Source organism: Periplaneta americana, chromosome 9 (genome assembly GCF_040183065.1).
Source record: "Periplaneta americana isolate PAMFEO1 chromosome 9, P.americana_PAMFEO1_priV1, whole genome shotgun sequence".
Classification (NCBI taxonomy): domain Eukaryota; kingdom Metazoa; phylum Arthropoda; class Insecta; order Blattodea; family Blattidae; genus Periplaneta; species Periplaneta americana.
In genome coordinates, this window is record NC_091125.1 from 160,939,195 (window position 1) to 160,965,517 (window position 26,323).

The 26,323-nt window shown below is 36.7% G+C and overlaps 1 protein-coding gene and 2 non-coding genes across 4 annotated transcripts in view; all 3 read right to left on the minus strand.

The window, feature by feature from the left end:
* Positions 1 to 26,323, minus strand: part of LOC138706670 (uncharacterized) — a 507,718-nt gene that overhangs the window by 371,967 nt on the left and 109,428 nt on the right. The window lies entirely within an intron of this gene.
* TRNAK-UUU (transfer RNA lysine (anticodon UUU)) lies at positions 9,488 to 9,559 on the minus strand. The gene has a single exon. It is a non-coding gene; the product is annotated as a tRNA-Lys (tRNA).
* On the minus strand, positions 9,773 to 9,844 carry TRNAK-UUU (transfer RNA lysine (anticodon UUU)). The gene has a single exon. It is a non-coding gene; the product is annotated as a tRNA-Lys (tRNA).

Genomic DNA, 26,323 nt, shown 5'->3' on the forward strand with positions numbered 1-26,323 from the left:
GTGCGCTCCGCTGCACCCGTTAGAGATAAATACAGGGACATCATTTTATTTTTACTTCAATTTTTATTGTATCTGAGTTTTTGAATGTACTTCACTCCCACCCCTTCTACTAAGGAAGTTCCAACTCCACACAGAACCAAGACCGCAGATAGTAAGCAGTACTGAGTTACTGAGTATAGTACGTTCCAGAAATATGTTCGCGTTTTCCAGTGACGAAAGAGCTTTCAATATTGAATCATATTTTCGCACAGGTACTGTCCGTTTGCCTACGTCGCATCCCGATTTCCCCCACCTGCTTCTGCTCGCCCCTCTGTAATAGCTCGGCTGTCTTAGCTCTTTTCTGAAAACATTAATTTCTCTTAGGAATTGGACGTTTACGTAATATTATACAGCTGTTTAATTTAACTTAAATAAAAGGGCCTCGTTAAGTAATTAACTGTCACGTGATTTCCTCCCTTTCTACAATGCTGCGGCATAACCACTTGGACGGACAGTAGATAGCATGTCTGAGTAATTTTATATTTTCGGGTCGGGCAGAAGTGAAGATTGAATTCACAGTACGTAGAGAATTATTTCAACATGAGTTACTAGTACGAAGGACGAAACTGGCAATTGGAATTAGATGCAATAGTCTATAATGCGATAATATGCACAAAAGAACTGAAGCCTGTATCGAAATGAACGGCCACCATTTTCAAAATTGTGTTTAAATATTCATATTATGATTATTTTTCAATTTAACTTCTTTCTCTATATTGTACGCTAATGTGCTGTAGACAGTATAATATACACTGCATAATGAATACGTTCGCATGGATAACTCACTTCGTGAGTAAAAACACTTATTCTTAATACAGTACTGTACTTTGATTAAAGAAAAACCTAATGAAAATTATCAAACTCAAAATCGCGATATTTCCTAGTTTACGTAAATGGATGAACTACTTTTCTTCCTTCCTATACCTAGTAGAGTGATTTGTCTTTTACGCCAGTATCATCGAACTCCAGTCTTGGAGGGGGGGAGCAAGCGGTGTTTCCGGTCTCTAAAGGTATAGACAGGTTAATATTAAAAATGTTAGTAAAAATAAAATGATGTCCCTGTATAAAGTAATTACATAATTAAAATAGGACATTTGATCCAGGGAACATTCGTGTTTGATAGAAGGATAAATCGTTTATTATGTTACTTAATTTAAATTGAATTAAAAAAATTAAAATGCGATCATTTTGATCCAGAGACCACTCATTTGGTCATAAAAATTATTTTAGGAAATACAGGAAACGAATGTACAGAATAGCCTATCAAGTTTTCTGTGCATAAGAATCTATTTTAATCTTACCTATCCTCGATTCACTCAGAAGTTACTGTAATAACATTATAGCATTATGTCCATCTAGAGAAACTACACTTTCCAATGGTGAATTAATAATTAATTAAGCCTATACAAATCGGTTAATTTAGCTTCCGATATTACTTCATACAAACACAGAAACATTATCTGTAGGCTATGTTTCATAGCTTTCGACTGTTGTTGTCCAAAACCCCTTATAGACGAAGTCATTTGTTTTTTTATTTCATTACACCGCCTTAGATGGCGTTGTTATTGTAATTTTGAAACTCATTTATGTCATTAAATACCATTCCTATCAAAATTTTGTATAGAATAAAACTTATCGGAAATTATTTTTAAAGAAACTTTTGTTATGTAATATTTTTCATGAAAATTAATAATAAAGGAGATATTTCGATTCATTTAATTCAAACCCCCTTATAAACCCCTCTTTTAAATAAAATATTTTGAATTTCATATAGCCTAAATTCTAAGTTACAACGAACTTAATTTATATTCCAATTTTCATATAAATCGGTTCAGCCATTATCGCGTGAAAAGGTAACGAACATCCAAACAGAGAGACAGACATACAAACAAAAATTCAAAAAAAGCGATTTTCGGTTTCAGGGCGGTTAATTATATATATTAGGACCAATTATTTTTGGAAAATCGAAAATTACCAAAAAAATTTCGGCTACAGATTTATTATTAGTATAGATTATTGTGCATTTTCTGTCACTTGTCAAATATTTTCAATTAAGTCAAGATATAATAATACAGTGGAATGAAACAGCACGAAGAGAAATACACGTATTACATACACAGAATCATTAAGATATACAGGGTGGATGTGATATAACTGAGCAAATTAAAAGGGACAATAAGAAACTGTAAATTTTTTATTCTCACTTCTACCACCACACACGCGTCAACAATGTGACTTTTATCTCTCAATAATTCACCCTATAACAATTGGTATTTTGCTCAACACAGCAACACAATAGTCGTTATTGCACTCCACACGACGACAATGACAATACACGGATATTATTGAGAAGAACAACAATGTACTCCTAAATAAATATGCTCATCTTTTAGACAATTATGTCTTTGTCCCCTTTACTGCGGAGATCTTCGGTCCTTGGAGCCATGACGCTAAAGCTTTGGTATCTTAAATCGACCAAATTTTGATCTCCATTACTGGTGATCGTCGTTACACTACGTATTTGCGTCAACGCTAAAGTATTTCTATTCAACGCGGAAATGCAATGAGCGTTGTAGGTACTCTTCCCGAATCCAGCCCTTTGGACGAACTCTTTCTCCTGTAAAATTTATTATTCTCTGGTGTAAATATTTCAATTAAGGTTCACAAAACACTAACAAAACCGTCAGTTCTCAGTTCACAGTTCGCTTGCCCTTGCTAGTTCTTCTAGCTCACTGTTCAAGTTTGCTGCTCATCGAACTCAGGTCTTCCGGACGCGTCACCTTCGCCTGGACTCTGACACAGTTACGGACTCACTCAAGCTCACTGCACGTCGAACTCAGATCCACCTTGCTCGCTGCTGTCCAAGACTTGAAGGCTGACTGAAGACTGACTAACTGCCGAAGACTCGCGCTTTCATTTATTAAACCACATGTTCTCGGACCTTCGATTCGCGTGGCTTACAGAATCTCCGAGAGAAATCTGAGTCGAGATGCTTCCTTTGCTCCGCGCCGTCAGAGAAGTTCTCCTCCCTTTGCTTCTTCCGCGCTACAGCTCCTACCGAAGCTGGAGTTTCCGTTTCCCCGCGCCTTCCTTCTTGCTAGATGCGCGCGCAACACCCTGACGCGACCAGAATCTTCCAACATGGCGCCACAATATATTAAAGTACGAGGGTGTGTTGAAAACCAAATGCCTCCTAATGTTTTGTGTTATTGTTAACAAATTTCGGAGAATTAGTTGCCATACATTCATTCAGTTAACTTTCCTGCTTCACTGACGCAAGTTTCGTACCTCTGCCGCTAGAGAGCTCTAAATTATAGTCTGAAACATAGCGGCATGTAACAGCACTATGTACAGTACCTGGCCACATTATTATAATCACTCACATTTTTACTATATTTTACATATTACTTGCTCTTTTGAACTCTGGTTTCCTTTCTTAAGCAGAAATCTCATTACATATTTAATTTTTAAACAATATTAAATATAATTGCAATTATAACAATGTTAATTCAAGAAATATTGATAAATAGCCAACCACACCTCATTTTTACAGAAATTTCAGTATTTCGTACGACCTCCTTTGGCTTTAATTACAGCTTCAATTCTCTTTGGCATGCTTACAATACACTTCTGTATTATTTCCTGGATCTTCTCATTGTGATTACGAACATGTATCAGCCTTTCAATAAGTCGAACTTTGGTAGTAATAAATTCTTTTGCCATCTCTCTTTTTACGAGTTTCCAGCCGTTCTCAATGGGGTTCAAGTCCGGTGAGTTTCCTGGCCATGGCAAAAGTGGAAAGTTTTTTGAAGCCAGAAACGTTTTGACTCTCCTAGCAGTGTGGCAAGGTGCACCATCTTGCATAAAAATATATTTCTCCCCATTTGGGAACCATTCGTTCAGCTGAAGGATAAGCCTGTTTTCCAATACCTGGATATATTGATCTTGTTTCATTGTTCCCTGAACAATGTAGAGTCGTCCTGAACCTTTGCCTGATATCACAGACCATATCATGGCTGATATTGGGTGTTTAACTGGTTTAACCAGGCATCCTGGAGCAAAATTTTCTCCCTTTCGTCAACGAACAAAAATAGCTTTGTCCATCAAACACTGAAAGGTTGATTCATCGGAGAAGCAAACCTGAAAATTGTCAAAGAAACTCATAAAAACTCTAAATTTTGTCTTTAAGTATTAAATACCAACAATTTTCAGGTTTACTTCTTCGATGGATCAACCTTTCAGTCTTTGATGGACAAAGCAATGTTTGTTCGTCGACGGAAGGGAGAAAATTTTGCTCCTGGATGCCTGGTTAACACAGTTAAACACCCAATATCAGTCATGATATCAGGCAAAGGTTCAGGACGACTCTACATTGTTCAGGGAACAATGAAACCAGATCAATATATCCAGGTATTGGAAAACAGGCTTATCCCTCAGCTGAACGAATGGTTCCCAAATGGGGAGAAATATATTTTTATGCAAGATGGTGCACCTTGCCACACTGCTAGGAGAGTCAAAAAGTTTCTGGCTTCCAAAAACATTCCACTTTTACCATGGCTAGGAAACTCACCGGACTTGAATCCCATTGAGAGCGTCTGGGCACTCGTAAAAAGAGAGATGGCAAAAGAATTTATTACTACCAGAGTTCGACTTATTGAAAGGCTGATACATGTTTGGAATCACTATGAGAGGATCCAGGAAATAATACAGAAGTGTACTGTAAGCACGCAAAGAGAATTGAAGCTGTAAATAAAGCCAAAGGAGGTCGTACGAAATACTGAAATTTGTGTAAAAATGAGGTGTGGTTGGTTATTTACCAATATTTCTTGAATTAACATTGTTATAATTGTAATTTTACTTAATATTGTTTAAAAATTAAATATGTAATGTGAATTCTGCTTAAGAAAGGAAACCAGAGTTCAAAAGAGGAAGTAATATGTAAAATATAGTAAAAATGTGAGTGATTATAATAATGTGGCCAGGTACTGTAGGTGTGTCTGAAACAGCGTGCTCTGATAAAGTTTCTGACGGCAGAAAATGTGATCCCGATTGGCATTCGTCGGGAGAATGAAGGCGGTTTATGGAGATGAACATCAGTACTGTGCGACGTTAGTCTGTTCTTACTTGTAATGAACCTGGTGCAACTCCCAACTTGTGTCACAAAAGACGGAGCTTGTGAAGGCGATAATCACAGAACTGGGATTCCGAAAACTTTGTATTTGGTTTCACTGTCTTTGATCATCCTCCATACAGTCTTGATCTGGTATCATCTGTTACCAAAACTTAAAGAACACCTGAGAGAAGAGTCTCTTGATTCTGATAATGCAGTGCAGACAGAAGTGAGGCAGCGATTCTGACGTCAAAGTGAAATATTCTACAGTGACGGTATCAAGAAACGGGTCTCCCATTGGAAGAGATGTGTTGATCGCCAGAGCGACTATGTGGGGAAATAATTATATGGATATCAACAATAAAGTTGTAGAAAGTTACCACTTTTTGTTTTACTCAAATATATGTAGCCATTTTCAAATAAAAAAAATTAGGAGACAAAATTTTCAAAAGAGCCTCGTAAATAAAAAAAATATATCATGCGTGTTGTAATTCAGTGCATGGTTAATTAGAAAATTATGCTGAAAGTATGCGTAGTTTGGCAACAGCGCGTCACAGGCTAACGTACGAAAGCACACACGCACTCGGTCTGAACAGCTGAGTTCCGTCCCTTAGTAACTCCAGTAAGAATGCTAGACTTTCTAATGGTAGGAAATAATTATACGTGTTAATTTTTAATTTGAAAGAAAACCATCTATTTCATTTAACAACAGCAAAGGGATAAATAATTTCTTATCAATTTCTCTAACAATAAGAGTAAAGTTCACATACGTGGAGTAACGGTTAGCGCGTCTGACCACGAAACCAGGTGGTCCGGGTTCGAATGCCGGTCAGAGCAAGTTACATGGTTGAGGTTTTTTCCGAGGATTTTTCTCAACGCAAAATGAGCAAATTCTGGGTAACTATCGGTGCTGGACCCCGGACTCATTTCACTGTTGATACAGCGTCCTAAAATAATCCACTAAAATGTTAAGTGTAAAATTCAGAATCGTAGGGATAGTACTTATCGAGTAAACAGCGTTAACATTATAACGGAATTTTTTTTCTGAAAAAAGTATTCATTTGGGACTAATGTGATATTTGAAGTGTTTGTTGTACTCTATCCAAGGAATAATCTGTTAAAATCTTCAAGTTATATTACTTTAATCTGTAAATCTGCCACATATACGGCATACGCGTGTTTGGGAAAAGACACTGCACTGGTCCATAGTGGAGTTACGCGTTCTTTCCTACTCTACTGCCCTCGAGTTCTTTGCCCATTTCTTCATTTCCCTATTTCTTCTTATTTTTTGGCGTTTCCTTTCTTTCTTCATTTTTTAATGTCTATATTTATGAGGTAGCTTTAAAGACTAAGTTCTTCGTACAAATCCTCACACATTAGAGAACTCCAGGCTAATATGAGCATGAAACAAGAAGAATTTCAGTTGATCTTAGACGAGTGAGTGACAACATATTCACGCGATATCAAGCTTGTGTATTTCGTAATAGGCCTACATTAATTAGGTTACTATTTTCGCGACGCCTAGTCAATTGCTAGCGGCATCTTCTTCTACTTACGCTTCGTGTGTGTTGCAGCCCTACTAGGCGTTGTAACTGTCGTATTGCCCTCTTTTGTATTTCATGCCTAAACTAAAAAGAATCTTCCCATCGTGTACTAGGCCGTCCGAAGCATCTACTAAGTTTTTCCTCTTCCCTGGTATTCTAACAGTTTTCTTGTACATCAACGAGTTCACTTCTTTTACGCACACGTCCAATATAACATCAACTGAACCACCAACCACTAAAACATTCAAATTTGAAAATTGTACTTTCAATAATTGTTTCTTTTAGAATTATTCATGTTTATTTTTTATTTCATTATCGTTAATTAAAACTTCTCTTATTTCATCATCCCTAATTAAAACTTTTCTAACACTCGTTTATATTATTTAGGTTATGTTTGTTACAGCTTCTACTATATGATATTATGGATAGTCACGTATCAGAGATTGTTTAATATTAAGATTTATTGAAAATCATCTGTCAAGTGACGTTGATTACTGGGATCCGGATAATTGAAGCGGAATGCAACTGTTTTAATAAAAATGAAACAGAATCAACAAAGCCTTCTTGACTAGTAACCGTCCACAGAGTTCAATGAATTGCGTAGTTGGCACAATTGATAACAAGAAAACAGCTAATCATAACACACTCTGCCATCTAGCGTAATGTTGAGATGGTACAATAATACATTTGAAGACAGTTGTATTTTCGTAAGTCAATTAATATTTTATTGTATTGGAGTACTTCGTTACTTCTAATCTTTATATAGTTTCTTCTAATCGTGTAATAGTCAATTAAATCCCACTCGAGTTTTGATTTTCTCTAGTGAGATTACTGTTGATAAATTAGAATCCAAGTGAAAACATAAGTTAACACTAGAAACACTGTTTTGAAATGAACTCGTCAGACCAAATATACAGGTTGAACCTTAAGTAATGTCATTAATTTCAAGGGGTTGTTCTTTGAGATATTTCAAACAAAAAAGTTCAATACAATTTTGCTCGTTTTTGCTTCCTTTTCGAGATAAAACTGTTTTATTGGAAAAATTTCATAGCGTGTTTGGGAAAGCCAATGATGTAATTCCCAATATGCTCAGTTAATTTAAGAGAGCAGCGTATTATGATAATAAATAATTGAAAGAATTTTAGATTTGTCCTTTAAATGTGCATAAATGTGACCCGAACAAATGTAACATTTTAAGATTCCTTTGCGAAAAGTATAAAGCGGTTGAAATCCATTATGTTGCGCTCAGGGTTTTTTTTTTTTTTTTTTTTTTTTTTTTGCCGTAACAACAATATAATAGCTTACTTTTACTTTCGTATTTTGCCTATTTATACAATTGAAGTTTTTAAAAAAATCATCTTTCAGTTGACAACGCCCACTTGCTAAAACACCAAATCAGATTAAAATTTAATAGCAACCTATGTGAACGGCAAGCTCTCTGCCAAACCTTTACACCGAAAGGTACACGAGGATTGAACAAAGAAGTAATTCCTCAAAACAATGTCTGCATAAAAATAACACAAGTGTTTATTTCGCAGAATTCTTGGCTTACAAATTATATGACTTTCAAGAATCCTATTTTCTACGTAACAAGGAATTGAAGTCCCATAAAGCACAAACCAAAGGAGACAAGTGTGCTAATTTATCCTCCCCAACACATCCAGATAAACAAAGCAGCCACTTACAACGTTGCATACGGACAGACGCAGGAGCTGAATAGAAGGTCAGAAGGAGGCAACAAGAAACTTAATTAAGCTGCTAATTATTCTCCGCGCGACCGCAGCGGCAGCACCTGGCAGGCTCACAGACAGCCGCCCATCTTCCGTCACTGCCTCTGCTCAAAATGCATTGGCCTTGATGCCTACAATATTCCTCGGATTTACTGGTGTTTAAGTTTCCAAAGTTAGCACGTGATATTGCCTACAATATTTCATACTTATTCAGGGACATAATTTCATTTTTACTTCAATTTTTATTGTACCTGAGTTTTTGAATGTACTTCACTCCCACCCCTTCTAGTAATAAAGTTCAACCGTCCTCCACACAGATCCAAGACCGCATATATATAGTCAAAGTAGCCTCACGGTCATAGTAAACAGTACGTTCCAAAAATATGTTCGCGTTTTCCAGTGACGAAAGAGCTTTCAATATCGAATCATTTTCGCACAGGTACTGTCGTCCATTTGCATACGTCGTATCCCGGTTTCCCCCACCAGCTTTTATTCGTTAGCTAGTGGCTGGGCTGTCTTAGCTCTTTTCTGAGAACATTAATTTCTATTAGGAATTTGACGTCTGCGTAATATTATACAACTGTTTAGAATAACTTATGTAAAAGGGCCTCGTTAAGTAATTAACTGTCACGTGATTTCCTCCCTTTCTACGACCCTACGATGTAACCACTTGGACGGACAGTAGATAGTATGTCTGAGTAATTTTATCTTTTCCGATCGGACAGAAGTGAAGATTGAATTTACAGTACGTAAGGTACTCTTTTATAGAGGAGGTACAGAATTATTTCAACATGAGTTACTAGTACGAAGTACGAAACTGGTATTGGAATTAGGTACAATAGTCTATAGTGCGATAATATGCACATTAGAACTGAAGTCTGTATCGAAATGAACGGCCACCATTTTCAAAAATGTGTTTAAATATCCATATTATAATTATTTTTCAATTTAACTTCATTCTCTATAGTGTACGCTAATGTGCTGTAGACAGTATAATATACACTGCATAGTGAATACGTCCACATGGACAACTGAGTTCGTGAATAATTTCGAGGGAAAAATTGTTCCGGAGCCGGGTATCGAACCCGGGACCTTTGGTTTAAAGTACCAACGCTCTACCACTGAGCTACTCGGGAACTCTAACCGACACCGATCCAATTTTTCCCTCTACATCCACAGACCTCAAAGTGGGCTGACAACCGTCAAGCAACCAACTCCGAGTGCACACTAACTCCGTGTGACTTAAATTGTGGCTTTCTGTTAACGAACAGTGACGTGTATTATGCAAATCAAGATTTCAGGTATAACTCCCTGTAAAGTTGATTTGAATAATTTCGAGGGAAAAATTGTTCCGAAGCCGGGTATCGAACCCGGGACCTTTGGTTTAAAGTACCAACGCTCTACCACTGAGCTACTCGGGAACTCTAACCGACACCGATCCAATTTTTCCCTCTACATCCACAGACCTCAAAGTGGGCTGACAACCGTCAAGCAACCAACTCCGAGTGCACACTAACTCCGTGTGACTTAAATTGTGGCTTTCTGTTAACGAACAGTGACGTATATTATGCAAATCAAGATTTCAGGTATAACTCCCTGTAAAGTTGATTTGAATAATTTCGAGGGAAAAATTGTTCCGGAGCCGGGTATCGAACCCGGGACCTTTGGTTTAACGTACCAACGCTCTACCACTGAGCTACTCGGGAACTCTGACCGACACCGATCCAATTTTTCCCTCTACATCCACAGACCTCAAAGTGGGCTGACAACCGTCAAGCAACCAACTTCGAGTGCACACTAACTCCGTGTGACTTAAATTGTGGCAGAGCGTTGGTACGTTAAACCAAAGGTCCCGGGTTCGATACCCGGCTCCGAAACAATTTTTCCCTCGATATTATTCAAATCAACTTTACAGGGAGTTATACCTGAAAACTTGATTTGCAACTGAGTTCGTGAGTAAAAACACTCATTGTTACTGAGTTTGGTGAGGATGTAGTTTCAATAGATGGAAGAGTACTACGTTGTTTGTATATTACTATTAGAATCATGGTCGCTTTTTTTTATTTTGACGTCGTACTTTCAGAAATTTAAAGTCATTTTATAGGTCATTCTTCTGTGATTTTTAGGTCATCAATTTCCGAGCCCTAGTTATATATATATATATATATATATATATATATATATATATATATAAAATTGAATGTGGGTATGTATGTATGTATGTATGTATGTGTGTGTATGTTCTCTATACAAATCTACACGCTTTGACCGATATGTGCCAAAGTTTGCACATTTAATCTTCATAACCAGGAGAAGAACATAGGCTACATTAAAATTGTGCAAATGGAAGTTAAATTCATTAAAATTATAAATAATAAAAATAAATAGATCATATCTTCATGTATAATATTAAAACGCAAAATCTTCTACAGTCAATTGTTTTTTTATTATTGTCTGTTATATTCAACATCGACTTTCACGAGGCCATGGAAATTTTAACACGAAATTAAATTACATTATTGTTACAGATCATGAAGGCTAAAACTAAATAATTCATACAAAAGTATCTTTACGCAGTCCAGGACCGTATTATGAATTCCTCGATGCAGTTTTGTAGATAGTGAGCAAACTGTTTTATACAACTGAATTCTAGAATTCTTTGAAATTACAAGGATTGCTACCACATAATTTACTTAATATTGAATAACCAATAGTACTATTGTGAAATATTGACCCACCAAAATTATGCACGAATAAGAATTGGTGTGAAAAAGTCATACGAAACGTAATAGAATTGGCAATATTAACTGCAAAAATAAAAGGAGATGTTTTTATTCCACGTATTGCTAGAATACTCATTCAACTGCAATTTCAATGCCACAAGCATTTGTAATGGCCATATTAAAATGAAGCTCAAGGACAGTTGCTCAAAGTTGCAGACATTAACTTAAAAACTGCGTGTTTTTCACATCCTCAACTATATTTTATACAAAGAACTGAAAAAAAAATTACACATATCAATAAGCAATTCAATGATACTTTTCTCATGCTGCTAATGTGGTATGTGAATGTACATAAGCCTACTGAAAATAACATTGTATTAATTCTCAAAATATTGTTGTTCACGTTGCAAATTTAGTATGTTAAGCGTTGTGGAAATAAAAAATCTCCTAATTTCTAAAATACCGGTAGGCCTATACGTTTCTCAGAATATTAGTGTTCATGTTAAAAAATGACTTATTGCGAGTTTATATTGGATCTGTATTCTGTGTGTAAAATTAGAATTAATATAATACTGTATGTTCTGAATTTATGAGATATAGTTTCAAGTTATGTTTAAAAAAATGGATATGATATAAGTGGGTGCACAGCGTTCAAGAGGTAAAAACATCTTCCAATATAAATTAAATTATATATGTAGAAATTGATTTAATGCTGAAACTGATCAGAAAGAGGAGAAGGAATTATATTTTCGTTGGGTTTTACTTTGTTTATAGTTTGATTTTTCCATTACTTTATTTGTATTTCTGGCGGTGCGGAAGAGAAGGCCTAATGACCTTAACTACACCAGAATAAATAAATAAAATAAATAAATAAATTTGAAACAACAGTTTAACGTCAGGCACATGATGAAATGTTTTCTTTTCGGTGCCTGATTTGCAACTGTTTTAAATTGAGTTAACCCTGGCAGGCATTTGGCTAAGGAGTTCATTAATTCATGTAAGTGACGTTAAGGGGGTCCGGAAAGGTGGAAATCTTCAAATTTTCAATTTTTTGTTTTTTATTTGTTCATAATCTACAAAATTTACCCTTTCCAATGATATATGATACACATATATTATTGTGCTCATAAATTGTTTATATCATTGTTTATAAAATACATGGTGGGGCGTGGCCATAATGGTTTGACAGTTCACACAATAAAATTTTGTTTGTTCGTATTTCGCGCCTTGGATGTAATTTATTTCTTAAAGAGAGATATTTATGCATTGGTTAACCTGTATAGATGTCGCTTATCGCTGTCTGTTCTTCATTTGATTGTTAGTTTCGGTTTGAAATCGTATTTACGTGTAAGAAAGTTGTTTCGAGAAGAAATCTGTCTGAACTTCTGCGCTCTTGTTTTCAGTGTATTTTATAGTGAAGTTATAATTTGTGGTTATTTTATCATGGTTTATAGTAAACTGAAAGTGTTCAAAAATCGAAAAAATGTGGGGATACCCATACAAGGACAAGTGGTAGGCTCACTTGGAGAGTGTTCCAGCATAAATAACAATCAATTTGCACCTCCACCTAGCAGTAGTCAGAAGAAGTTGAAATGTTTAGAAGGATATAGTGTCTATGAGGAAGAATGTAGTGAAACTGATGTAAATCATATTTTTAATCTGAATATATTGTGTGATGTGTTTTTAAATTACACCCAATGTAAAGAATGTGGTAAAAATGGTCTAAAACTGGAACCTGACCGAACAGTTGGATTAGCAACATTCTTCAGACTGTATTGTGATAACTGTGAATTTAGTAAGATATTTTGCAGTTCATATGAACGTCACAATGAAGATAGGCCTAGTCCAAAATCTAAATTTTATATCAATGTGCGTCTGGTGTATGCACTGAGGGCAATACGTAAAGGTGCAGCAGCTGCTTCTGCACTTTGTGGTATAATGAATCTACCACCTCCACCTCAGAAGTTTGGAAAATATAATGAATTTATTGGAAACATTGCTGAGGATGTAGCCATAGAGTCCATGAAGAATGCTATTGAAGAGGCTGTAGTTGAAAATAACAACATAAGAGATCTTTCAGTTGCCCTCGATGGTAGCTGGCAAAAGAGAGGCCATACTTCTATGAATGGTGTAGTCACTGCCACAAGTGTAGATACTGGCAAGGTTATAGGTGTTGCTGTCATGTCTAAATATTGTAGATGTCCAAATAAAAAAGAACATTCTGAAAATTGTACAGCAAACTGCAGTGGAAATAGTGGTGGCATGGAAGTGGCAGGAGTCATCAAAATATTTCAACAGTCTGAACCTTGTGACAAGGTGAGATACATAAATTATTTAGGAGATGGTGACTCGAAGGCTTACAAAGCAATCAATGAACTGAAGCCATATGGAGAAAATGTACCCATAACTAAACTGGAATGTATAGGCCATGTGCAAAAACGTATGGGCACAAGACTGCGGCGACTGAAAACATCTTATAAAGGCAAAAAACTACAAGATGGCAAGAACAGACTTACTGAGGCTGTTATTGATCAAATTCAAAATTATTATGGCATGGCAATTAGACAAAATGTGAACAGTGCAGAAAACATGAGGAAAGCAGTATGGGCAGTTTTGTTTCACATCTCCTCTTCAGACGATAAGCCTAACCATGGACTATGTCCTGAAGGAAGAAACTCATGGTGTAAAAATATAACAAGGCTAAAGCCACTGGTGAACACTTTACACACAAACGACCCTTACCTCATGCAATTGTAGAAGTAATAAAAGATGTATTCAGGATCTATCAGATATTCAACTACTGAAGAAATGTCTTCACGGCCGGACCCAAAATCCCAACGAGTCCATCAACAGTGTCATCTGGACAAGGATACCAAAGACAGTGTTTGTTTCCATTAATACATTGCATTTTGGAGTATATGATGCTGTGACAACATTTAATGATGGAAATATTGCTAGGTGTGAGGTTCTGAAAAGGTTGTTGACAAATGTTGGATTTTTCACAATAAAATCTCTACTTATTTTGGACAAGGAGAGACTGAGGGCTTCAGAAAAAGCTGTAAAAGACATTGAGTCAAGGGCAAGACAACATAGAAGAGCAGCAAAAAGAAAACTGCAAGATGAAGATGAGGAGGATGCTGACAACCCATCATATGGTGCTGGAATGCATTGACAAACTGTGAAGCCGGTTTCCCGTAAGTTGTAAATTTTTCATATAAAATTTTCTTTTTCTCAGGATCTACTTGCCTGAATTGGTTCAAACTTAGAGGATAGAATTATTGAGGCCCTGAGCATATTTTAACACGGGATTTTTTTTTATTTTTTGCATTTCAAAGAAGTTAGGATCTTACAAGCATTGAAAAATGTTGTAAAAATGTCTACTTTTGAAAAAAATTTTTAATTTTGAAAATAATTAATATTTTTAAAAATCCCTGTGTTAAAGCAATCAGAAATGTACATTATACAACCCATATTTTTTTTTTTCAAAATTATAATCCTAACAGCCTCTGAGAAAAAGAAAATTATATGTATGCATATTTAACATTGCTAAGATAGGACCTTTCCGGACCCAAGAGAAGGCCTAATGACCTTAACTACACCAGAATAAATAAATAAAATAAATAAATAAATTTGAAACAACAGTTTAACGTCAGACACATGATGAAATGTTTTCTTTTCGGTGCCTGATTTGCAACTGTTTTAAATTGAGTTAACCCTGGCAGGCATTTGGCTAAGGAGTTCATTAATTCATGTAAGTGACGTTAAGTAAAGATTCATCTTTATGGGCGAGGAAAGCTTAGTAAAGACAATGCGTTTTGGTTGTGTATAGTTAGGTTTCCGAGATTTCCGAAAATTTATTAACCAGTTTAATTAAAAATAGAAGCAGAAAGGAAAACCCGGGCAACGCCGGGTACTTTCAGTTAGTATATATATATATATATATATATATATATATATATATATATATATATATATATATATTCATCCAAATTCGCATGTATAAATGGCCGGTGATTTTATTTCTCAGAGTTGGCACCCCTAGAGACACAGTGTATTATGACAAACCACATATCGGTACGTGGCTGTTTCCGAGCCAAGTGAGAACTTTGAATTTCTCGACTGCGTAGTGACTTATTATTATATTTAACCCTCAAAGTTGATATAATGGGGTCTAATAGTAAAGTACCAAAGGAGGACACAAACTTCGTAACTAGCTAAACGCCCACCCATAAGGCATCTAATTCAGCGCATTGTAGTGGATAATTATACAGTCGAGCAGACTGGCAGGGACTTCAGCGACGCCGGCGTGATCTAATTCCAGTTTCTTTCAGAAATGTTGACACCAACTGGTAATTGTCACTTTCTGCCGCTGCCCTGATGATGGCGTTCTCTCTGCGTGCCTCCTTTCAACTATTCCACAGCGAATACCCAATCTTTTAGATTATTTCGGACGCCCGTTGCGTTTCATGTTTTATTTCTGCGCCTTCGTCCTGTTTCCGTCTGAATTTCGCTTCCAGTTTTCGTTATCAGCATCTCAGTTTGAATTCTGAATGTGACTTTTTATTATTGATAATGATTGAAGTTCTCGTTTTTCAGACGAAGATACGATCAAACATTCAGAACATCTCGCACTTTATTTCATATGATCAATATTACGCACTTCTGCCTACAAGGTTTGTTGAAAATATCATAGTTAATTTATTACACTATGAAATTATCATTGCTAGTAACATAGCAGGTTTTTACTGTATTCTGTCTGTAAAGTAACAAGCGGGAAATGCAAGTGAATACATCGAAAGGAGATTTAAACCTGGCTTCGCGAACAGATAAATATACAGGGTGTTTCCGAGATGATGTTACAAACTTTCAGGGACGATGGCGAAGGGCACATGTATCAATTTGAGATAAGGAACCATGGTCCGGAAATGACCGAGTCAAAAGTTACAAGCAAAAATAGTTGTGTGGAAATGAAATAATTTTATTCCTCTGTACACCTTATTTATGTGTATTTATCTGTATACCTTACACATACTGTATTCATCTGACATTGTTTACGTTGTTTACTTACAGTATTCCATTCAGTGCGCTGTCTGAGGGATGGGGACAGGAAACTACACTAAAGCAATGCAGATAGCATAATGTGTAACGGACATGGTCGGTCCTGATATGCACATCTGTAGACAGCAGTGTATGTGTACAAGTTGCAGTGTCCAGTCGATCAGTCCTAGTGAAATGGAGAAGTACGCGAGAGTGGAATAAGCAGACCTGATTTTCGAATACGGATGAGCCAATGGGAACAGTAGACAAGCTCACAGAATGTATCGGGTGCAAGTACCCACGTAGGAGACATCCGGCCCATATCATCTTTTCACTACTGTTCCGAAGGTTAAGGGAAGGAAGGCACGTGGTGCCAAATTACAATTCAATTTCCACACAACTGTTTTTGCTTATAACTTTCGACTCAGTCATTTTCGGACCATGGTTCCTTATCTCAAATTGATACATGTGCCCTTCGCCATCATCCCTGAAAGGTTGTAACATCACCTCGGAAACAACCTGTATAATCTCTCATCTGGGATTTCACATGTGTAGATACATTAGCTCTTTCCTATTTAAAATCTACTCTCAATTGTGCCTCGATCTGTTGCTGAATCCGCTTATCATGGTAGCCTAAACGATGTAAATATGAATATTTAACATCAAACTACATCTTCGTCGCTTTTGAAATTGAGACCTTTGGTCCATGGTGTAGAGACGCTAAAGATCTACTGACCCAGATAGGTACACGCCTACTGTCCTGTACCGGTGATCCTAGATGTATCAGTTTCCTTCGTCAACGCATTGGAATTGCGGTTCAGCAAGGGAATGCTATCCTGGGATCATTTCCTAACTCTACAGTATTTCGATGGATGAGATTTTTCTTCCTCCTTATTTTATTCCTTTTATCATATTTTAGAAAGATGTTTTTACATAACCCAATCAAAATGATGTAGGTTTACAGTTTTATATTTAAGCAAAAATGTAATATATAAATAAATATATACATAAATATATGTAGCCTATATAAACGATTAAATATATAAATAAAAAATATATATAAATAAAAAATAAATAACTAGATAAATAAATATGTAAATAACTACATAAATATGAAAAAGGTAAATAAATAAGTACGTAAATAAATAAGTAAAGAACTAGATGACAAAAGCTTCTCAACCGAACAGTAACAGGCATTTGCAGTATTTATTCTGCGTTTAATTTCCTCCCGAGTGTCATTTATATTTGTTACTGTTCCTCCAAGTTATTTGAATTTTTCCACCTCTTCGAAGGACAAATCTCCAATTTTTATATTTCCATTTCGTACAATATTCTGGTCACGAGACATAATCATATACTTTGTCTTTTCGGAATTTAACCATATCACTTTGCTGTTGTCGTGCCAGAGAATCAGTTCCATTCCGAGGCTTATTGTACGGATTCGTAACAACCTAATTTTTACGGTGGTTTGTTATCCCTTCGCCCAATCCCCAAGCTGGAGGACCACTCCTTATCGGCTGTCCATGACTGCTTATTCAATATATTCGCAGCTACTCTCCATATCTGCAGGCCGTCTCCTTCATCCGCAACCTGAGGACGCGCTATGCAGTGGTGATAGGGACCCACAATACATGGCATATTATTATTATTATTATTATTATTATTATTATTATTATTATTATTATTAATATAGTAGCAGTACCAGTACAGAATGAGGAAAAAGAAAACCCAATAAAACTTTCCCCACAGGCATCTTTGTCCATTAAAAATTCCACTTGTATTCGCTTCGAGCGTACAACCGACTTCTGGTTGACAGCCTCAGATTCTTTCAACAGAAATTAAAATATTGCAGCAGAGTGGTGGAACGTAATTTCACGCACCATTTGTACTTGCAGTTTCTCAGTGCTCTTCTGCTGGGATATTTCCAATTTAAACGACACTCGATGTCCACGTCATTACACCAGACAGGTAAGGGATTACATCAATCAAGTGTTTCCACAGAGGCGGATTGGATGACGATGGCCCTCGATACCAGCGCGTCGCTGTGTGCTATCGTCAAAGAGCGAGTTCACTGCTAATCGAGGAGTCGTCGGCGTCGTTCCCAGCGGCTTTGAAGCGTATTGATTGCAGCTATAACCATAAAACTCGGCGTATTCTTCATCCAGCACAGCTGCTCTCAATATCTGTATGACTTTTACTTTCAAACGAATTCTGTGTTATGATCGGAAAGTGGAAATATGTTATTACAGACGAAAATGGTTTTATAATGACGGAAACATTCACACACGGCTGAGAAACTGAAAGCCGAATATAAAACTAGAACAGAAAGCTTTGCATAAACTTTATTCGCGAATGGTTGAAATCATCAGACTTCTTCACAAGAAATGCTCTACAACTTAAATAATTTTATATATATATATATTATTATAATGTACCGAAGTACATATGATATTACCATGCAGATATTCTGCGTCATCATACGATGAAAGAGTAGTGGAACGGAGAAAAATTCTCTCCGGCGCCGGGATTTGAACCCGGGTTTTCAGCTCTACGTGCTGACGCTTTATCCACTAAGCCACACCGGAGAGAATTTTTCTCCGTTCCATTACTCTTTCATCGTATGATGACGCAGAATATCTGCATGGAAATATCATATGTACTTCGGTACATTATAATATATATATATATATATATATATATATATGATATGCGTAAATCACTTCGTGATTTAAGACGGCGCTTATTCCGTCGGATTCCGGCCAACTAGTCACTCATTACGAGTGAACCTCAGCACATGTGTGGACTTCGGTCCTAGGTTCATAGACATCTATGACGTAGTGCAGAGGGCGGCCACTAGAGGGAACCCAAGAGTTGGAACTTAAAACTGAGACGATTCTTCCGACGCCGGGGTGGAATCCGGTGTGGCTTAGTGGATAAAGCGTCAGCACGTAGAGCTGAAAACCCGGGTTCAAATCCCGGCGCCAGAGAGAATTTTTCTCCGTTCCATTACTCTTTCATCGTTAAATAATTTTGCCTAGACTTAATACTTTAAAATATTCTCAGACACAGTGAATCTGGGATCTATAGGCGCGTATCGAGGACGCTGTATTTACAAAGGAAATAAAATACTTAGCATAACTTTCTCTAGAAATGAAGTAATACTGGGAGTCCCATGTTATAGATTTGCTGTATATAAAAGAACCCTGTGTCTAATAGAGAACTCCACGCAGTTTTTTCGGTCTCTTCTCGTTCATTTTAAATTAAGACACTGAATATTCGCTGCAGTTCAAAGCTACTTACTTACTTATGGTTTTTCGAGAACCCAGAGCTTCATTGCCGCCCTAACATAAGCCCGCCATCGGCATCGGTCTCTATTCTCAGCAAGATTAACGCAGTCTCTACCATCATATCCCACCTCCCTCAAATCCATTTTAATATTATTCTCCCATCTATGTCTCAGCCTACCCAAAGTTATTTTTCCCTCTAGTCTCCCAACTAACACTCTATATGCATTTCTGGATTTACCCATACGTGCTACATGCCCTGACCATCTCAAACGTCTGGATTTAATGCTCCTAATTATGCCACGTGAACAATACAATGCGTGCAGTTCTGCTTTGTGTAACTTTCTCCATTCTCCTGTAACTTCATCCCTCTTAGCCTCAAATATTTTTCTAAGCACCTTATTCTCAAACACCCTTAGCCTCTGTTCCTCTCTCAAAGTGAGAGTCCAAGTTTCACAACCATACAGAATAACCGGTAATATAATTGTTTTATAAATTCTAACTTTTAGCTTTTTGAGAGCAGACTGCATGACAAAAGTTTCTCAACCGAATAATAACACGCATTTCCCATAAGGTCTATATAGTCTGTGTGTGTGTCTAATGTCTAACCATTTCACTTGCGTGATAATCATGGTTGACTACCTAGCAAAGCGGAGAACAATAACCGGATAATATTATTCAAATCTCCTGCAGCAACTTAAAGTGAAAATTCACGAGAAGAGATCAGGTGTGGCCAAGAAGAAAGTGTTGTTTCATCATGACAATGTACCTGCTCACGTCTGCAATCACCGTTGCTGAACTACACGAACGACGGTTCGAACTGCTGCCGCACCTCCTCCCTACTCACCAGATTTCGCACCTTCAGACTGTTTTCTTTTCCCAAAGCTCAAAATTCACTTGGTTGGCAGAAATTTTCGTCAAATGCAGAGGTTATGCAGCAGCAGAAGTATTTTTTGTAGACCTCGAGGAATCTGTGTACAAGTAAGGTACAGCAGCATTGCAACATTGTGGACCATGTATGTGACTTTCAAGGGGGATTAAGTTGAGAAATGAAGATTGTTTCAAAATAATCCTAGTTTAATTTCTATGCCAATCGAAACAATCCTCGTCGGCAGCATTTTACCGACTAATGCTCAACCTGACGTCCGGGTGTCAAATTTCGTGCTACGGAAGCCATCTATATATATCATTTGAACTGGTAATGGAAATTACGGGAAAACGGTTGAACGGATTTTAATAAATGATACCTCATTTTGAAGCTTGCAACCCAAAGTTTTTCAGAAAAAATAGTAATTTTCAGTGAAATGTCAATTTTCCTACATCATTTTCCTATTTTCCAAAATCCATGTGTCGCAGTTTTGAAAAATAATGGGTTTTCAGAATAAAAGAAAACACAAACACACTATAATAAACAATATCACACGAAGGCTACGATCTGTAGGATTGCTGACATATTTAGAGTTCAGATGACTCAGATTCTCAGACATCATAATTCCAATATGTCGATCTTCATTTGTTTAACTTTTTGACAGCGTTTCTGCAATATTGGTTACTAAAAACTTCAAGACTTACTAAAAAGAATTTACAGATCAAAGTCTTTGGTGTGTAATTTTCTGAGTACACCTGTCTGTGTATTGGATATTAAAAAGTACAAAACTTAATAATGTTTGATAACATTATTATCATTAACAATGAAATATTATTACAGTGAATGCCATGATGTGAGTATTTGTCATTAATTATACCGATTAATACTTTATTGATGATATGAAAGTGAAACCTTTTGGGTTTATATAAGTAGGCGTAGAGAATATTTGAAGTTAGAGCTTCATTTCTATAATATTTACTGATTGACGGCTATATAGTAGTCTATACAAAACTTACGTAAGATAACAATATTATTATTAAAAATGAAATATTTGTATACCTATTAATCAAGTGGTATGAGTCTTTTCTATATATTTAATGGTGGTGCAGTGTAGATATTTAAAGCTGAAAGTTAGAATTTATAGAAAAGTTACGCTACTGGTTGTTCTTTATGGTTGTAAAACTAAGACTCTCACTTTGAGAGAGGAAAAGAGATTAAGGATGTTTGAAAATAAGGTTCTTAGGGAAATATTTGGGGCTAAGAGGAATTAAATTATAAGAGAATGGAGAAAGTTACACAACGCAGAACTGCACGCATTGTATTCTTCACCTAACATAATTAGGAACATTAAATCCAGACGTTTGAGATGGCAGCGCATGTAGCAGGTATGGGTTAATCTAGAAATGCATATAGAATGTTAGTTGGAAAATGTCTGGTATTTTTCATTGGAAATAAATTTGAAACATTTTAATTTGAACTTCTAATGAACTTAGTTTGCAGCATTTGCTGCACAAGCCACTAGTATGAATATATTAATGATCCTGTATACTCAGCTTAGACTAGAGTCTTCATCCGAAATTTAATTCGAAGGCAATAAATAAATAAATAAATAAAGTATACAGTGTGTTTCAAAAATAGGAGACATAATTTCAGGTATGTATTTTCCACATGTAGACAATCAAAATAGTTCATTACAACATGTGTCCGGAAATGCTTTATTTCCGAGTTATGGCTTTCACAACATTGAAATTCACCGGAACGTTTTTCTTTCCGCAGGTCAAAGGAGACATTAAGAGGGCACTCTGACAGTTCATTCCGAGGCGAAGGTTACGTTCAGTGTTGTGTAGGCGTACTTGGATCGAAGGTTTCCTGATCGATGGCTAGGTAGAGATGGCCCAATTGCTTGGCCTCCACGCTCATCTGATCTGAACCCTCTCGATTTCTACTTGTGGGGCCATTTAAAATCATTGGTTTATTCGTCTCCGGTGCCTGATTTGGAATCCCTTCGGAATCTAATGGTGGCATGTTCTGAGGACATACGCAATACTCCTGGAATTTGGGATCGTGTTCGCAGGTCAATGGGCATTCGATGTGAGGTTGTATTCAAGCAGGAGGTGGACATTTTGAACATCTTCTGTAATGACAACGACCTGCGGAAAGAAAAACGTTCCGGTGAATTTCAATGTTGTGAAGGCCATAACTCGGAAATGAAGCATTTTTGGACACATGTTGTAATGAACTATTTTGATTGTCTACATGTGGGAAATACATACCTGAATTTATACCCCGTATTTTTTAAACATCCTGTATATCTGAAGTAACTAACATAAGTTGATGAATATGATTTTGTTAACGCTACAAAGAACGTTTCATAGACGTTACCTTCACGGTTCAATTAACACTCCGCCACAAACCAAAAGAAAAGATTAAATATGGAATGATATAAAATATGGATCCCTTTTCTTATCGTTTTTTGTAACCTGGCAGCTGATTGCCATGGAAACTAGAAATCTCGTTTCCTCTTGGAGAATTTCTGATTCTAATGTCATATCACTTTAGGTTTCCATTTGTCTTTCTCCGCCCCCCTGACTTAATGCTGTTAAAAGGCGTTCGTTCAGCTAGCCAAGAAATTATTTTTTTTTATCCCCTAGCGAATGATGCCGCGCCAAGCAGAATGAGATGGCACAAGATTATTCCACTCTACGAGCTGATCCGTGTTCATCTTCATCATAATTTGGATCTGTCCGTACCAACTCCAAGTGCAGAAGAACTTTTAACACTTATGGGGACGAAACTGTTGAAAACAGATGTTTGAGTACTTTTATACTCCTAATTGAATCTCAGTAAATTACGATACGTACATTATTAAATTTCAACTTGCATCCAGCAAATGGCAGAGAAGCGTTTGACAACCTTGTGATATTTTCTATAGTTTCTTGATATGGACCACGTGAAAAAACTACTTGGTGGCTCTGCATTTATTTAAAAAATGAGTATCATGAATATGATGAATGTACGATATATCATGCTTCCATGGTGAATATTTCAAGATGAAACTAGGTACTCCACCGTGTGATGAAATTGAGCAAGTCAGAGGTTTAGAAACTTATTGCAACTACCATCAACAGGACTACATACTAATTCTCCCAGAGATACTTCATATTTACAAAGGAGTTGCACCTTCGTAGCTTCTATCAAACAGAAATAGGAAAATTTTAAAACAATCCATTTTCTATAAATCATTCTTTTGTTTAAATGGTGCTTTGAACAGAGAGGATTTGGAATTAAATGGATTTACATCAGCTGCTTGTTTATGCGGATGACGTGAATATGTTAGGAGAAAATCCACAAACGATTAGGTATAACAGGGGAATTTTACTTGAAGCAAGAAAACAAATAGGTTTGGAAATAAATCTCGAAAAGACAAAGTATATGATTATGTCTCGTGACCAGAATATTGTACGAAATGGAAACATAAATATTTGAAATTTATCCTTTGAAGAGATGGAAAAATTCAAATATCTTGGAGCAATAGTAAACAAATATAAATGACACTCCGGATGAAAATAAACGCAGAATAAATATGGAAAACGCATGTTATTATTCGGTTGAGAAGTTTTTGTCATCTAGTCTGCTGTAAAAAAATGCGAAAATTAGAATTTATAAAACAGTTATATTACCGGTTGTTCTATATGGTTGTGAAACTTGGACTCCCACTTTGAGAGAGGAACAGAGATTAAGAGCGTTTGAGAATAAGTTTTACATACTTACTTACTTACAAATGGCTTTTAAGGAACCCGGAGGTTCAATGCCACCCTCACATAAGCCCGCCATTAGTTCCTATCTTGTGCAAGATTACTTCAGTCTCTACCATAATATCCCACCTCCCTCATATCCATTTTAATATTATCCCCCCATTTACGTCTCGGCCACCCCAAAGGTCTTATTCCCTCCGGCCTCCCAAGTAACACTCTGTAAGCATTTAAAATGGATTCGCGCATACGTGTCTATTGTATGGATTCGTAACAAGCTGTTTTTTACGGTGATGGGTTTTTAGCACTTCGCCCAATCCCCAAGCCGGAGGACCACCCCTTATCGGCTCTCCACGACTGCTTATTCAATATATTCGCAGCTACCCTCAATATCTGGAGACCGTCTCCTCTATCCGCAACCTGAGGACGCGCATTCCTTGGTGGTAGAAACCCACAATACATGGCTGCTTAGGAAAATATTTGAGGCTAAGAGGGATGAAGTTACAGGAGAATGGAGAAAGTTACACAACACAGAACTGCACGCATTGTATTCTTCACCTGAAACAATTAGGGACATTAAATCCAGACGTTTGAGATGGGCAGGGCATGTAGCATGTTGGGCGAATCCAGAAATGCATATAGAGTGTTAGTTGGGAGGCCGGAGGGAAAAAGACCTTTGGGAAGGTCGAGATATAGATGGAAGGAAAATATTAAAATGGATTTGAGGGAGGTGGGGTATGATGGTAAGGACTGGATTAATCTTGCTCAGGATAGGGACCGATGAATGGCTTAAGTGAGAGCGGCAATGAACCTTCGGATTCTCTAAACGCGTAAGTAAGTGTTTCAAATATAACGCTCAGTGTAGGCCTATTACTTTCTTCTATTGCTGTCAGAAATTAGGCAAATCAGATAAAGTACTCTTCTCTAAGGTGTGTGGATAAGCTTCAGGGCTTCTACCGCGTTGTCTTGGTGTTATTGGCTGACGTTTCGACCGCTGTGTTGTGGCCATCTTCAGAGCAATTGTTGGACAAGACAACGCGGTAGAAGCCCTGAAGCTTATCCACACACCACGTACACCAGCCGCGGAAGCCTAAGCGAATACTCTTCTCTAACCTTGAACTTCCCTCGCGATAATCAGTGGACAAAGAACAGAATTAAAAGACAATTTGGAACAACGATAGGAGATCAAGTAATCTGAATTCAAATACGAGAAGAAGAACAGAAACAGACTGTACGATCTAGATATATGACTTATGAAACGACCATAGTATTAGAGTAGGTTTCCAATTTTGTTTCGCCTGCATACCACTTGACAGCCTATTTACATAAATTGCTTCATTTACAATATAAAAATATCTGTAATTAATGTAACTGTCGTTATTTAAAAACTGCATGTTCTAACTGTAAATAAAGAGTCCGATGATGAGATTAAAAAGCAATGCCATAACGTCCTGGTGCATACTCCGGGGGTCCGTGTACCTCATGTTGGAAACCAGTGAGTTATAACAACAACGTTAGATGATCAAGCAATTTGAATTCAAATGCAGTGAAATCCCAATGAGACGTGTCTGTTTATTAAGCTATTCTGCGTAATACGCGCTTTATATCCGATCCTGGACATTTCCTATACTGGGTGATTCAGAAAAGCGTGCAAAGATTAAACAGTTCCGCTGTAAATAATATATAGAACAACATTGTACATTATAAGAAATAAGTATTCTTAAGCATATATTTCATTGTGATATTCGATTTTCATGTGGTCAAATAAAATACATTTTTAGGTTAGGTCACATGAATTTATTTATTTATTTATTTATTTATTTATTTATTTATTTATTTATTTATTTTATTTTATTGGCTTATTTTACGACGCTGTATCAACATCTAGGTTATTTAGCGTCTGAATGATATGAAGGTGATAATGCCGGTGAAATGAGTCCGGGGTCCAGCACCGAAAGTTACCCAACATTTGCTCGTATTGGGTTGAGGGAAAACCCCGGAAAAAACCTCAACCAGGTAACTTGCCCCGACCGGGATTCGAACCCGGGCCACCTGGTTTCGCGGCCAGACGCGCTGACCGTTACCCCACAGGTGTGGACTAGGTCACATGAATCAACTGTTTAGTCAAACCAATGAATTCCATATTGCCAGACAAAATACCTAACATGTTGATCCATTTCTCATATACATAGTTTGCCTACGAAAATGTGTTACAAATTATTGAATTATTTAGAAT